This window comes from Trichosurus vulpecula, chromosome 2 (genome assembly GCF_011100635.1).
Source record: "Trichosurus vulpecula isolate mTriVul1 chromosome 2, mTriVul1.pri, whole genome shotgun sequence".
Taxonomy (NCBI): domain Eukaryota; kingdom Metazoa; phylum Chordata; class Mammalia; order Diprotodontia; family Phalangeridae; genus Trichosurus; species Trichosurus vulpecula.
The window spans coordinates 274,588,422-274,603,763 of NC_050574.1; the positions used below are offsets into that span (position 1 = coordinate 274,588,422).

The 15,342-nt window shown below is 39.3% G+C and overlaps 1 protein-coding gene across 4 annotated transcripts in view; it reads left to right on the plus strand.

Moving 5' to 3' along the window:
* Positions 1 to 2,048: 2,048 nt before the first annotated feature.
* The window catches only part of ORC4 (origin recognition complex subunit 4), an 87,500-nt gene continuing 74,206 nt past the window's right edge, over positions 2,049 to 15,342 (plus strand). For 2 of the 4 annotated variants that reach the window (XM_036746597.1, XM_036746598.1), the window contains exon 1: positions 2,233 to 2,387. The gene's annotated coding sequence lies outside the window, so the exon portion shown is untranslated. Of the gene's footprint in view, positions 2,388 to 15,342 lie in introns of all 4 variants that reach the window. The other 2 variants (XM_036746595.1, XM_036746596.1) reach the window with 2 other exon arrangements.

The following is a 15,342-nucleotide window of genomic DNA, read 5'->3' on the forward strand; positions in this document are numbered from 1 at the left end:
TTTAATAAAAATAATGGCTGAATAAGCGTTAAGCCTCTATACCTTGGCTGTTTTTTGTCTGACACCATGACTCCTACACTTTGTGATTTCCTTGACTCTGAAAAGCATCTTCCAAAAATCTTTCTTTTATATGTAATAAGCAAATAGGTTCACTATCCCAAGAGATGAAAAATTCATCGCAATTTACAAGAGTAAATAAATAATTCAGTTAAAACTGAAAGTGATACCCAATCCAGCAAACTATTGATGGAAAAGCTTGGCTTTCCTTGAAATCAAAATAACAAAAGTTTTCAAGTGGGGGTGACTTGTTTCTGCTAACTTAAAAGGAGTGGAATACCCAACTTAATTATATAGCAGTTATAATTCAAGTCTTACTGAAAACAATTTCCATCAAAAATGAACATGGAAAAAGAAAACACAGATATTATTTAAACTTTGCCTTTTGAGCATTAAACTTTGTATAGAAATGTATGTAACCAATTAGCTAAGAAGTGAAGGATAGAAGACAAACCATGCCCTACCACTTCTATTAGTAAATATCTTCAATACTTTATATGAGAAATCTATACCTCTGAGAAACAACTAAAAACTGAAATTTCAACCACAAAACCAAAAATACCAAGAAGCCTATTCCAAAACTGGAGTCAATATCCAAATTAGATACAGGGCCAAAAAGGGAAAAACACTCACGTCTATAAATGGGCAAAGTAGTTCTAATACAATCCATACTATGACATTTCTCCACTCAGAATCAAACCCTGTGTAGGTTTTACTGGGCAAAGAGAAAAAAGGCTCTGCAATTGAATTTTTTTTTAAAGTGACAGATCTAAAAAGTCTCTCTCTCTCTCTCTCTCTCTCTCTCTCTCTCTCTCTCCCCCCCCCCCCAGTCCCCATTGCAGGAAGGGGTTTGTTTTTCTGTATTGCCCCACTGAAGCAGACACAATAATCTGCCACATGAAGGGGAGAAATCACTTTTACAAACAACAAATAGAAATAAAAGTGTCCTTTTCCTGGCTAGCAAGAGGGAGATGGGCATCCCACCACACACACACACTTTCTAGTCCATCCCCTTCTTCAGCTCCCCCCACCTTCCAGCACCACCACCTACGCCCCCCACTTCAGCCCCCGATCTCCACTGCGTATGTGGTTTGGTGCTACTGTTGCCCCGAAGTGAAAGTCAGAGCCAGAGGGAGGCAATGAAGCCCCCATAGACACACTTACCTTTCCTGCCCCCCACTTTTGAGTCCCTTCCCTGGAGCTGTGGAGGATGACACAAAGGGTAATAAAGGGGGGGAGTGGTGGTGGTGGAGGAGGAGGAGGAGAGGAGGAGGAGGAGGAGAAGAGGAGGAGGAGGAGAGCAGTAGAGGAGAGCTGGGGGAAGTGGCTGCTCCTGGGTGTAGTGAGATGTCTCCAGCCAGGGCCAAGCAACAGCAGCAGCAGGAGCAGCAATAGCAGCAGCAGCTTTAGCAGCAGCAGCAGCTTTAGCAGCAGCAGCAGCAGCTTTAGCAGCAGCTTTAGCAGCAGCAGCAGAGAAGGGGCTGTGTTGCTAAGAGGCTTTTGGTCTCTTTCTCTCCTCCTCTCACAGCCAAAGAGAGGGGGGTGGAGGGGGTTGAGGAGAGAGAGGAGGGGGGGGCAGGAGTGGTAAGGGGGGGGTTAGAAGAAGAAGAAGAAACTCTCCTTCTCTCTCAGGCTCAATTCCCCTCTCTGAGCTCGGGGTGGAGGGTGGGGGAAGGAACTCAATCGCCTCCCCCCCTTCGCAATTCAAGGTTGAAGTGGGGTAAAATTAGTGTCCTGTCCCTTTAAAAATAGAAATAAAAGGTGCCCCCCCTTAGCCTCTGCCTCTCTCTTCATCATCAGCTGCTGCTGCTGCTGGGGTCTCTCTGGTTTGGGGGGGAGGGGGGTTCTGTTAGAAGAGATGGGAGGTTCTCACTGCGCATGTCCCTCCCTGACGGGAGGCTGGTTGGTCGAGGGCAGGAGGAGGGGGAGGGGAGGAAATGAGATGGTTACCCAGAGGGCATCTCGGCGCCCGCGACCCGGAAGGTGTTGGAGGGAAGGCCGGGGTTGAGGAATAACGGGGGAAGGAGGAGGGGGACAGGGGTGAGACGACGAGGAAGAGGAGGAGGAGGAGGAGGAGGAGAAGGAGGAGGAGGAAGTTGAATTCCTCAGCTTCCCCCTCCCACCTGCAGGAGGGCTGATGAGCGGAAGTGGGCGTGGAAGGAGTAGAGGCGTCACGTGTGATGAGAGAAAGGGGCGGGCAGCGGACTGGGAGGCCCTGGCGCGGAGCGGAGCATGCCGGGATCGATCGCGCGCTGGCCGTGGTAGAAGCAGAGGCTAAGCCGTCAGGCTGAGGAGAACCAGGCTCCAGGACGCGCGGTCTTCGCTCTCCGGTAAGTACCGAGGCAACCAGCGTACGCAGTTAGACTAGGCCGAAGCAAATTGCGATGAAGGGAGGGGAGCGAGGCAGGCTCAGATTTCACCGCCGCTCTGGTGATGGGAAACCAGAGGAGGAAGGAAAAACGAGGAGGAGGGGAACGAGGTAAGCAGGGAGGCTCACTAGGCCGGACGGTCTCAGGCGGGACCAGCTAGCCCCCCGATCCAACCGCAGAGGCCCCCGCTCGCTGTCTGATTTTGAGGATGCCAAGGTCGCCGCCAGACTAGGGCTCATTGTGGCGGAGGAGCGATGCTTTGAGAGGGAGATGATGGCTCCAGGTGAAAGTCCCGAGGCGGGCGGGATGATGGACCCCAGGGTCCTGGGGTCGGGGGAAGAGGGGGAGAAGCTGTCTTGGAAGGACAGGCTGGGAAACCCGACGCAGACGTGTGCATTTTTTTTTGAGGTGCAGTACTCCAAGTATTTATTCTCTGCGCCATTCTCTCGTTACCCTTGGTCGCCCCCACCATCTCCATCTGGTCCCCGTTGGGGGAGGGGGCCGGCGCGGACGCCTGGCGTCTCCCCTGGCCTGCTGTTCGCGAGCCTCCACTCCCTCCTACGTCTTCCCTTCGGAAGCCACGGATGAGGTTGTGTAGCAGTAATAATGACGGTGAATAACTGGGATTGACATAGCGTTTTAAGGAAGCCTAGGGATAGATTAGGAGGAAGGGATGCTCTCAACATCATTAAAGATGTTGGTATTGAGAATCGCAAAAATAAATAAATAAATGGGGAGAGGGATTTGTTCCTGGTGATTTGGTTTGATTTCTTTGGATTTTAAACTAAATTTGTTTCCTTACCAAAATGAAATGCTTAAAATTTCGGAGAAAGAAGATTATTATTAAATACTTGTTTTAAAGGTCACTTTTAATCTGAGTGCTAGAAACTAATGGAGTTGAATAAGCAAGGGAGCTTATGTAAATAAAGCTTCTTTTGCAAAACTTCATAGTGCTGCTTTTTTCTCCATTTCTAAAACTCATCTGATGGAGATCTTTAAGAGAAATCTTTTTTTAAGGGTACTTACTTTTTTAAAAGATTAACATCAGTGTCCCAGGAGTGATTTCTCCTAAACAAAAAAAATGTAACGTGAATTTTTTTTCTTGAAACGACATCTTTTACAATGCATTACAGATACCGTTTAGGAGTCCATCTATTGCTACAGAAAATACTTATTTTCAAGTGTGATTTCTTCTGTTTTTTAATGCACCAAAACCTTAATTCAGTAATACTCAAAGTTTACCCCTTTGTAGAAGGATACAGACTAAGTTAATAACAAAGTTTATTTGATTTAAAGTGGCTGGAGCACTAGAAAATTATTCATTTCAATGAGATGTTAAGCAGAACAGAATTTTACTGGGGAAAACTGTGGAATCCTTTTACTTGAAGACATTTGAAAAGACACCTTTGGAAATAGATGCATATTCAAAGTGAATAACTTTTATTAAAAGGATGCTTATTTTTCAAATGTTCTACTTGTATACCCCATTTGGAAAGGGGAAACTGGTAAAACTAGTGTCCACATCTTACCATGTAAAATACACTCACACCTCTGCCCACCATTCAGTAAACATTAAGGGCTACCTATCAGCTCCAGAGTAAAATATAAAATCCTCTGGTGATCTAAGTAAGCCCTTTGTAACTTTGTTCTTATTCCCATACTCTGTGGTCCATTGACACTGGCCTCCTTGCTGTAGCTCCCACAGGGCATTCTATATCCCTGATTCTGAGCATTTTTGTAGGCTGTCCTCTATCTTTGGAATTATCTCCTTTTTCATCTCAGTCCTTGTCTTCCTTCAAATCCCAACTCAACTCTCACCTTCCAAAAGAAACCGTTCCTGATGCTCTGTAATGCTCATGCCTTCCACTTGGTTGGTTATCTCCAAATTGTCCTGTATATTGTATTTGTACATAGTTATTTGCAAGTTGTTCCTCCCCACCCCCATCCCCTTAGACTGTGAGCATTTGGGGAGCAAAGCCTAGGTTGTTTTGCTTTTTATTCCTCTCTTTGTATCTCTCATGCTTATTACCACTTTGCATGGTTCATAGTAAGTTCTTAATAGATGCTTGTTGAACAACAGATAAAATTTTAGCACTGAATTGTAATGGAAATTGTGCGTTTTCAATGATGCTAAACTTCATTATTGCAAAGTTTTAATGCCAGTTCTTCTCTTATTGATGGTATTTGGCTGTGGATGGTAGAATGGCAACCTTGAAAGAATCAAAAGTTAAGATAAGGCAGAGAAAGGAAGGAAAGTTTTATTTAGCACTTACTGTGTGGGAGAAGGTACCTAGTTTTAAAGGCATGGTTTTGAAGTCTAAAAAGTCAGGGATAGAACCAGGAGGAGAATGAAGGGAAGTTGGGGGCCTTTCCACAAAATGAAATCTCCTGGAGGAACTTACCAATGGGAGGAGGTTGAGCAGGTGGCCCGGGTGGTTCTTTAGGAGTCCCTAAGCACTGAGGCAAGTTCCAAGGTGAGCCATTGGTGGAGAAGGCATAATTATGAAGTCCAGAAAGTCCAGAAGAAAATGCAGCCTTGAATCCAAAATAGCTTGCTAAGTAACCATGTTTCAGTGTTGATTCCTATTGATTAGATGTGAATCTTGGACAAAGTTAATAAGTGAAGGTCATGTTGATGGCCATGAAACATTTTTTTCTTGTTTGTTTGCTGTTTGGTTCCTCTGTAAAAAACAAAACAGCAGCTCCCATTCTTATGTTTTCCAGCAGAGCCAAACCTTTACTTATAAAGGGATATTATGTTACTCTTTGTGGGATTTGGCAGAGAAAAGACATTTATTTTTAGTTCAACCATTCCTTCTTGTCTATGTTCATGAAACAATCATTGGATTGCAAAATAATAGCTCTCTAATGCCAGTTATCTTACTGGTGGTATTTCCCTGTGGGTGGTGGAACAAAACAATCTTGGGAGAATCAAAATTTGAGACAAAGCTAGGGACAATGAAAAGGCATAGTATTCTTCAGTAAGTTGCAGCTTATTACTAATGGTGAATTGTACTGGAAAGGGGCTACAAAAGACAATAAGATAACAAAAGAAAAAGTGGTGGATTTGGAATCAGAAGACCTGAGTTCAAATCCCAGCTCTGTGGGGTTGCTCTCTTCACCTCCCAAGATCTTAATTTCTTTGTCTTTAAAATGAAGGGGCTGGATGAGCAGCTCTGAATGTATAGTTAAAATCTGGAATTTAGGTCTCAATATGAGGTCGAGACTCACATTTTAAGAAGTGCTGAAGGGGTTGTGAGTGGGAAAAGTTTAAGAAGTCCTGATCTACATGACTAGAAAAAGAGATGGGTTGTCCATACCTGGAAAGTAAGAAACAATGAGTGAATATTGCTAGGTAATATATTGCTGTCCTGATATGTTACAAGAATTTGAGTAAGTGCAACAGTCCACTGGATAGATACTCAATTCAGGATTCTTGAAAAATATGGACAAAAAACAGTATGAGGTATGTAGGGGCTATGATCTGTATCTGCAGAATGTGTTATGCTGTTGAAATCCGGGTTCCATCAAACTAATTATACTATCAAGTAGAAAAGTAGCTAAAGATTTGGAAGGGGCTCAAGAGATCATCTAGTTCAACTTTTTCTCCTCCCACTACCTCATTTTACAGATGAAGAAACCAAGCAATCACCAAGCATTAAAGTGCCTACTGTGTTCAGGACACTATACTAGATCCTAGGGATAAAAATACAATAAATGAAATAATCCTTTATCCAAGGAGCTGAGATTCAGAGAAGTTAAGTCATTTGTGCCAGGTCATCATACGGTTAATAAGTAACAGAGCCAAGATTTTGACCTAAATTCCCTGACTCAAACAAGATATACCATCTCTCAGCTCTAGGTATTCTGTCTGGTTTTCTCTTATACCTGTAGCGTTCTCCCCATCTCTTTCCTCATTTCCGAATACTGACTTCCTTCAAGTCCTAACTAAAATCCCAACTTTTACAGGAAGCTTTCCTCAAGCCCTCTTAATTCCAATGCTTTCCTTCTATTAATTATTTCCTATTTATCCTGTGTATAACTTGATTTGTGTGTATTTGTTTGCATGGTGTCTTGATCTTTAGATTGTAAGGTCCTTGACTGATATTCCATAGAATGTTGTATTCCAGTTGAATGTCAGCTCCCCAAGGGCAGGAACTGTTTTTCATTTTCTGTTTATATCTCTAGCACCTTGGACAGTTCTTTGCACATAGGTGCTGTATAAATGTAATTGATTAATATTACATAATTACAAGTGGTTTATTACATAATGCTTTGTAAGAGGCTCGTAGAGTACCTTATAGTTTGCAGAGAATTTTACATATATTATCTCATTTATTTCTCACAAAGCCAGTAAATTTGGTGCTACAAATATTACTGTTTCATATGTGAGCTTTAGAGCCAATATTTCAGGAAACTTGGTTCCTTACATTCACCGGGGTAGGTTTGCTACAGAGTGCAATATTCTGCCCATATAAGTATCCGGTAGATACAAAATTCTCACCAAAAGGGCTGAGGTATTTTTTTTTAAATAGTAATTACACATTAATTTCTCTAGACTATATAATATCATCCTATGGGGTATGTAATCCACCCTTTGGATAAAGTCTAGGAAGACTGGTTGTATACCTAGAGGTAATAGCCAATCATGGGCCTTATCTCCAACCCAACCACACCTATCCTGATGTTGGAAAACTCTCCCTCTCAGGCCCCTCCCCTGCTGAGCAAGCTCCAGATGTCCCCTATTCTGAGCCAGGTTATCTGGCCCCCTTAGACCATTTAGGATCCAAACTAACAACTATCCTCAACAGTTGTGCATGTGCCTTTGGAAGAATTCTACCACCACCCAAGTAATGGCTACATCAGGCAGTCCATCCTTTGGGGCCTTGTGCTCCATGGTAATGATCAGTTTTTTGCCAGTACAATAAGAGCTGTATCAATGTGCCTATCACATGTTGGCCATTTTTCTTTTTTGTCTTCTATATTGGAACCACAGAAGTGGTTTTAATTGCATTTCTCTAATAGTAATTTGGAACTTTTTTTTTTTATATGACTGTTCATAGTTGAATTTCTTCCTTTGAAAACTGCTTTTTCATATCCATTGAGCATTTATCTATTGAGAAACTATTCTCGTTCTTATAATTTTGAATCAGATCCTTATAGTTCTTGGAAATGAGACCTTTATCAGGGAAATCTGCTTTGAAGGTCCCCCTGTCCTCCCCTTAGCTTTCCCTTCTATTTGCTGGGCATTGGTTTTGTTTATGGAAAAATTTTTTAATTTTATGTTGACAAAATTGTCTATTTTTTATGTGATCCTCTCTATCTCTTGTTTACTCTTCGCCATCCATAAATCTGAAAGGAAACTTCTTCCTTGCTCTAATTTGTTTATATCATGAATAATATTCTTTAGAGCTTGTCTTTTTATGTGAGGTATTAGTCTAAACCTAATTTGCAGGGCACCACAATTCTTTCAGTTGCTTAAGTTCTCACACTCTGATAGTCTTCATCTCATCACTTTGCATCACATCATAATACATATCCAGTCAGTCACCAAACCCTATCAGTTCTGTCTCAGTATCTCTTATATCTGTTCCCCTCTCTTCACACAGCCATTGCTAGTTCAGGCCCTCAGGATTTTTTGTCTGGGCTATTGTATTAGCCTCCTTATTGCTCTCTTTTCCTCAAGTCTCTTTCCACTCTAATCAGTCTTTCAAAAGCAACTTTCCCTAAAGTACCTACCAAACCGTGTCAAATCGATGCTCAGTAAATTCCAGTAGCTCCCTAGGTTCTATAGCTATACCTACTATTTATCTAGATAAATCTACCAATTTAAGATCAAATAGTATTTCATCTTCATCTCATTCTTTTAAATTCCTGTTTTTGTGAATTTTGTAAAGTGCACAATTATTACTACCGTAATGTACACATAGAGGGAACCTCTTATGTCATTGGTATCAGGAACTCACTGATAAGGAAGCTTCCTTTCACCAATTCAGGTCTATACCTTCTTTGCCACTTGTAGCCTCAGAGGGTTGTCTAGAGCAGAAGTATCAAACACATCAGCTTGAACCAGATTAAAATGTAACTGGAAAATATTTAATGGAGTAAAAATACAGTAAAGCAGATATTACATTTTTAAAATTAAGGCAGTATGTGGCCCACAGAGTTCCTGAGTTAGTGGTCTCTGTTTCTGTTTGATACCACTGCCCTAGATCACTGAGGGAGTGGGGGTGGGGTGAGGTTTAAGTTACTTTCTAGGATCACACAACTAGCATGTCAGCCAAAGGTATGACTTGAGCTCAGGTCTTTATGACATTGAGTCTAGCTCTCTATCTGCTATTCCACACAGCCTCTCTACATGTATCTCATTTATAAATAAAATGTATATAAATAAAATCGTGTGTGTGTGTGTGTGTGTGTGTGTGTGTATATATATATATACATACACTTTTTTTTTTTTTTGAAAAAAGGGTGGTGGTGCTTTTTTTCCCCTGAAAAACGTTTACCCAATCAAAAAAAAAAATTTGGAGTCTATTACTCTAAGAAATACAAGTGTGTGGATTTTTGGAAGGCAGAGATGAGAGAGACTTGCCCGAGGTCACACAGCTAGTAGTTGTCTTGAGGCTGGTTCTGGACTCAGGTCCTCCTGACTCCAGAGCTGGTACCTTATCCACTGTGCCACCTAGCTGCCCCAAGTTTTTTTTTAATTGCATTTTCACATTAAAAATAATTTAAAATTTTTAATATTACAGTGATTTGGGCTTGAAGGATGACGAGAAATAAATTAGTTATTGAACCTAGTTGGAAGCTTAAAGCCAATGAAAAAAATGTTAAAATAACAACTTTGTAAGTTTTATTGATGTGCTGTTTTGTCAGTTATTCACAAACCTTTTCAGTCTCATACTAACTTAAATATGTATGCTTATGTTAAATATTAACCTGAACAAAATATGATTAGAGAGATAAATAATTTGTTAATACAGTCAAAATGCATTTCAAAGCCAAATAGTAATGCTTTGTTCATGACATGCTGATTTGGATTATCCGTATCACTCATCTTTTTCATTAATTAGCATGTTGGTTTCAGAACTGATTATCTTTTAAGTGGCCCTGAATTTTTGAGAAATTCTCCGAATAAAATTGTAGATGTGTGATAGTTATACTAAAATTCCACCTCTAACAAATTCTATGTGCTAGTCTATTTTCTTCCTTCCCAATCTTCAGTCAAAATGAGGTATGTTACCAGATTTAAAAATAATAATGTAAATGTTACAGTCCATTCAGTTCTTCCTGAAGATGTCATGCTTTAGTACTTATGAGCATTCAGTTAATTACTGTTAAATTTTTATACTTTATAGCCTCTTGGTATATGCAAAAAGTATAAGTGTTATAGGTACTATGTTTAGAGAGATCTGATGAAGTTATGTATTTGACTTTCTTTGAAAACAGTAGTGTCAAAGAAAAAATATTAATACTAATATTGAGCTCTTTTTTTAAGCTCATGTCTACCAGGAACAATTTTACTTAACATTTATTTTCTATCCAAGCATTTCTAGTTTGGAGACAAAAATATCTAAAATGGCATAATCCTCTGACATGACTCTACCCCAAAACAATTTTAGGTAACATTTATAGGAATCTCAAAGAAGAAAATCACAGTATTTAAAAATACAGTTGAGTTAATACTCCCAAATGGTTGGCCACTGTCTCATTCCCTCCTAGACCATTCTCCTCAGAGAATCAATGGCAAAGATGGCAAAATGGGAAAAAAATAGCAAAGATCTTTTCTGAATAGGAGCTGGGACTTCCCTTGTGTGTCTAGTGCCAGTTGCTTCAGGTGGGTGGAGAAAGAAATGTTCTTTTCTAGACAAGAGCTGTTTGGCTATCATTCTTAATTCAGTTCCTTTAGAAAGGTCTTTTGTTAGAAAGGAACCTTTCGTAGGTATGAAATTATTTAGGCTAGAAAAATATTATTTATTAATATTTCTAGAGGTTTTTAATATTCCACAGTAAAGGTTTTTTTACAGGACTGTTCACACACACACACACACACACACACTTCAATGAAGATTGAATTGGTATTTTAATCCATTTTGACTTATGAATCTCTGAGTAAACTTTGTATCCCTAATTTATTTTTTACTGACATTAGGTGATTTTTTAAAAAATTGTTTTGTCTACAATTATGCATATAGCTGAGAAGCATCTTGGAATAATGGAAAGAGTGATGGTCTCCAAGGTAGTGAGGTACTGGTGTGTATTCCAGACATGAAAGATAGGCCATGAAGAAGATAAAATATGTGAAGAACAACAAGATAGCCAGCTTGTCTGGAATATAGGGTACATGATAAGTCTGGAAAGGTAGGTTGAATCCAGGTTTTAAAGACATTTAAATACCAGAGGAGTTTATATTTGGTTCTAGAAATAATAGGAAACCTTTATGAAATAGTAATAATAATAGATATGCACAGTTTGAACCATTGTCTCAGTTGCATATCAGAGAACGTTGCCACTTCCATCCTCCCCCCCAAAAAATATTTTCTGCAAATGGATTTTGTATTTGGTTACACAGAACATATGGCTATAAATGTCAAAATTCAATTTGAATACCAAATCTCTGAGAGGCAAAGACCTAACTGGCCATTACTTGGTTTGAAAAAGTCAACCCTTTAAATTACATTATAAACATGGATAAATCTTGGCAAAAGTTTATTTGAAATTATTTTAATCTTGCATTTATGCATATCTAGGGAATGTTTTTTTCTACCTTACTTTTTAAAAGGGAGGAACGATATTTGTTGCATCTTTGTTTTACTTAACAAGATTTTCTTTCAGGTAGTTGCATTTCTGCCTCCTGCAACTGGAGGTTTCTGCCACTAAAGATTCCTTGAGACAGGTAGTATTTCAGTTGCATAATTCTAACTTAGATAATGATTTCAGTGAAGAAATCCTTTTCCTTCTAAAGGAGTGATCATACCTTAGTTCTTTTTGAAGAATAGGAATTCTCATGACATCTACTCTTTGTCAGATTTTTCCTGTAATCAACAATCCTTTATTAATCACTTGCTATATTATATGCCTGGCAGTTTGTGCTGCACTTGGAATATGAAGACGAAAGTCACAGTCCTTGCCTTCAAGAAGCTAACACTGTGTCCATTGAAACAAATGTTTAATTTAATTAATTCTTTGTGACTAACACTGTAGATTACAACAGAAAAGCTTGCAGTCTGGCTTAGAATTGTAAATATTATAATGATTTAGCAAAATACTGACAGGGGGTTGCAAAAAATAGGCATCATAGAATTTTAATTCTGAAAAGGAATTTAGGATCATCTAATTCAATCTTGACATTTTAAAAATGAGGTAACTAGGGGCAGCTAGGTGGCGCAGTCAGTAGAGCACCAGCCCTGGAGTCAGGAGGACCTGAGTTCAAATCCGGCCTCAGACACTTGACACAAGTACTAGCTGTGTGACCTTGGGCAAGTCACTTAACCCCAATTGCCCTGCCAAAAAGCAAAAAAAAAAAAAAAAAGATGAGGTAACTGAGGCCCAGTGTGGTATAGATAAAGTTCTAATTGTTAAAGTTAAACATTAAGTAGAAAGGAGTTAGAAATAATGGAAATCAATATGCTATGGAATCATCAGGGGAGAGGTAAAGCTTGAGTTAAGCCTTGAAAAGTGAGTAAGATTTAAGTGAAAGTACAAGAGAGGGCATTTCAGGAATTGGTTGTTGCTTCAGTAAAGCAAGGAGTTGGAACTACAAATAAGAGGAGTGAAGAGATCTTACTAGCCACTTAGTCAAACCCAAAAAGAATCCCTGCTTTTATAAGATAACAGATGATCAGCATCAGCTTGAAAACTATAGGAACTTACTTCCTTATGTCTGAGTCTCTTCCACTGTTGTATAGCTCTAATTGTAAGGCCCATCCACACCAGTCAGTGGTCCTTTACCATTTTTTTTATCTTTCTCTTTAACCCCAGTTTAGCTTTTTTTAAAGTCCTTTTGGTACTTCATAGCTTTTTTCATAGCTTTCCTTGGCAACCTCATTTCACTGTAAACTTTAGCATTCCTGCTACTATTTTTATATGACCATTCCACAATCTTACATTCATTATTTGTTTTTTGCTCTATATTTCGACTTTCTGTTGTGTATATTTGAAAATTTAAATTTTTTAGGGAGCTCCCTATGTGTTCACATTGGTCTCATCAAAGTACCCTCACTTCAGTTCTTTCTGCTCTTTTTCTTATGCCCTGCTACACAGAGGACCAGGTGGAAAAGACTGCAAGTCAAGTCGTCGAGCATTTATTAAGTGCCCTCTATAGACTTTGTTAAATACTGGGAATATGAAGAAAGGCAAAAAACAGTCCCAGCTCTCAAGGTGCTCACAGTCTTGGGACAACATGCTAGCAACTACGTACAGCAGAGTTATAAACAGGGTAAACTGAAGATAATCTTATAGAGAAAGCCCTAGCAGTAAGGAGCACTGAGAAAGGCTTTTTTGTTTAAGGTGAGACTAGCTGAAACTTGAAGGAAGTCAGAAGGAGAGAATTACAGGTATGGGGGACAGCCAGTGAAAATTCCCAGAGTCTAGGAGATGATGGAGTGTCATGTTTGAGGAACAGCAAGACCAATATTACTGAATTGAAGAGTACAGGGAGGGGAGTAAAATGTAAAAAGCCTGGAAATTTAGGAGAGGGCCAAGTTATGAAAGGCTTTGAACACGAAACAGAAGATTTTATATTTTATCCTAGAGGCAATAGGGAGCCATTGCGGGGGTGGGGGGGGATTAGCAGTCAGACTTGCACTTTAGAAAAATTGATTTGACAGATGAATAGAGGATTGGCTGGAATGAGGAAAAAATGAGTCAGGGAAGTCAAACAGCAGACTATTGAAATGGTACAGGAGTGAGGTGAGGGTTTATTCAAGGGTGGTAGCAGTATTAGAGAAAAGAAGGGCAAGTGTAAGAGGAATTACAAAGGTAGAAATGACAGGACTTGGCTCCTGGAGTATATTGTTAGCAAAAGCATAATGAATTTGCACGTAATAACAATAGCTAACGTTTTTATTTTATGCTTGCTATATGCCAGTCACTCTGCTAAGCACTTTATATTATCTCATTTGATTCTTACAACTACCTTAAGAGGTAGGTGCTATTATTATTCCCATTTTACAGATAAGGAAACTGAGGCAGACATTAATCAACTTGCCTAGATTCATTCAGCAAGTAAGTGTTGGAGGTAAAATTTGAACACAGGTCTTCCTGACCCTAGGTCCAGTGCTCTGTCCATTGTACCATCTAGCTGCTTCGCTTCAAATGATCTAAAGAATAAGTGCTAAGTGTGATCAAGGGTAATATAGTGATTGAGAGACAACGTACTCTTCCTTTTCTGTTTAGTACAGGGAAATTGGACATGAAAAGGCTAAAGCAGGAAAGGATAGCTATAGAATTCTAGGTTTCAACTAACTTGAGATGGTGGGACACTCTGCCACAGATTCATTATATGTCATTGAATTTGTCCCTTCATGTCTCCATATCTCTCTTTCCTCATCAGAAATAAGGAGCTGAACTAGACTATTTGTGTGGTGTGCTTTTCATTCTTATGATTATGAGTAGAGCAGTGATCAAAGGGATTATAGTATGGCTATTAGAAAGATAGCTGGTTCCTTTTTTTCGTCCCTTAACTGACATTTCAAGCCTAAATGTACCTAGATTTAAGGTCATTGAGTACAGTGGTCTATTTATTTTATACTATTTAGTAACAGTTAATGTTTAGATTCAATCAATAGAATAAGAAGTACCTTTTTGTGTAGAAATTATCTATAAAAGCTGTAAAACTTTCCTGAGTAAGAAGTGATCTAGAGTAGCTGTAGTTCTCTTCATATTCCCTCATATGATCTTTATTTCTTAAAGCTCCAAATTCTCCCTCTGCCCCCCCCCTTATCTTTTAGCAAGGCATTCTGGGTTAAGTGACTTTCCCAGAGTCATACAGTATCAAGTGTCTGAGGCTGGATTTGAACTCAGGTCCTCCTGACTCCAGGGCTGGTGCTCTATCTACTGCACCATCTAGCTGCCCCCAAATCTCTATTAAAGGTCTAGCCCAGAGGTGGAGAATCTGTGGCCTCTAGGACATATGTGGCCCTCTAGGTCCTCAAGTGTAGCCCTTTGACTGAATCCAAACCTCACAGAACAAATCCCTTTAGTAAAAGGATTTGTTTTGTAAAACTCGAACAAGGTCAAAAGGCCTCACCCAAGGATTTAGAAGGCCACAGGTATGCGTATGTGTATACACATACATACATACGTAGCAGTTTTGCTTTGATTGAGGCAATAGAGCCCTATCTTTTGGTCTTTATTTCTTTCTTTATTTCTTTTCTCAGTTTTTTTTTTCTGTTTCATTAAAGAAGATTGTTGACCCTTGAAACAGTTGACTTTCCTAATAAAGCAGATAAAAGAACCTGCACTAGCACCTTTCCTGGGTATGTTAGTGTGGTTGCTGTTACAGATGCCCGTGAATATACTCCTATATTGTGATGGTGTTGTGGCTTCATGTATACTCCTTTTGGGAACTGTGCCTACAGTGAAACCTGATATCCAAAAAATAACCCTATATTTAAATCATTTCTCTTCATGCTAGATGACAGTCAGACTTAAGAAATGTCCTGGCTTTTTGCATTCTGTAGTTCTATTAAATGCAATTTCTAATTAACATATGACTTGAACCATTTAGACCTGATCCTGTACCTTTTTAAAGACAAAATTTGTAAATAAGTATCTAAATTATGTAGCAGTTTGATGTCTGGAATTTCACTCTAAAAATTTAAAAAGAAAAAGAATTAAATTATATGGAAACTGAAAGGCTCACTTCTGTGGCATTTTGTGGTTCTTAAAAACTGCTGAAGGTATTCCATATTAA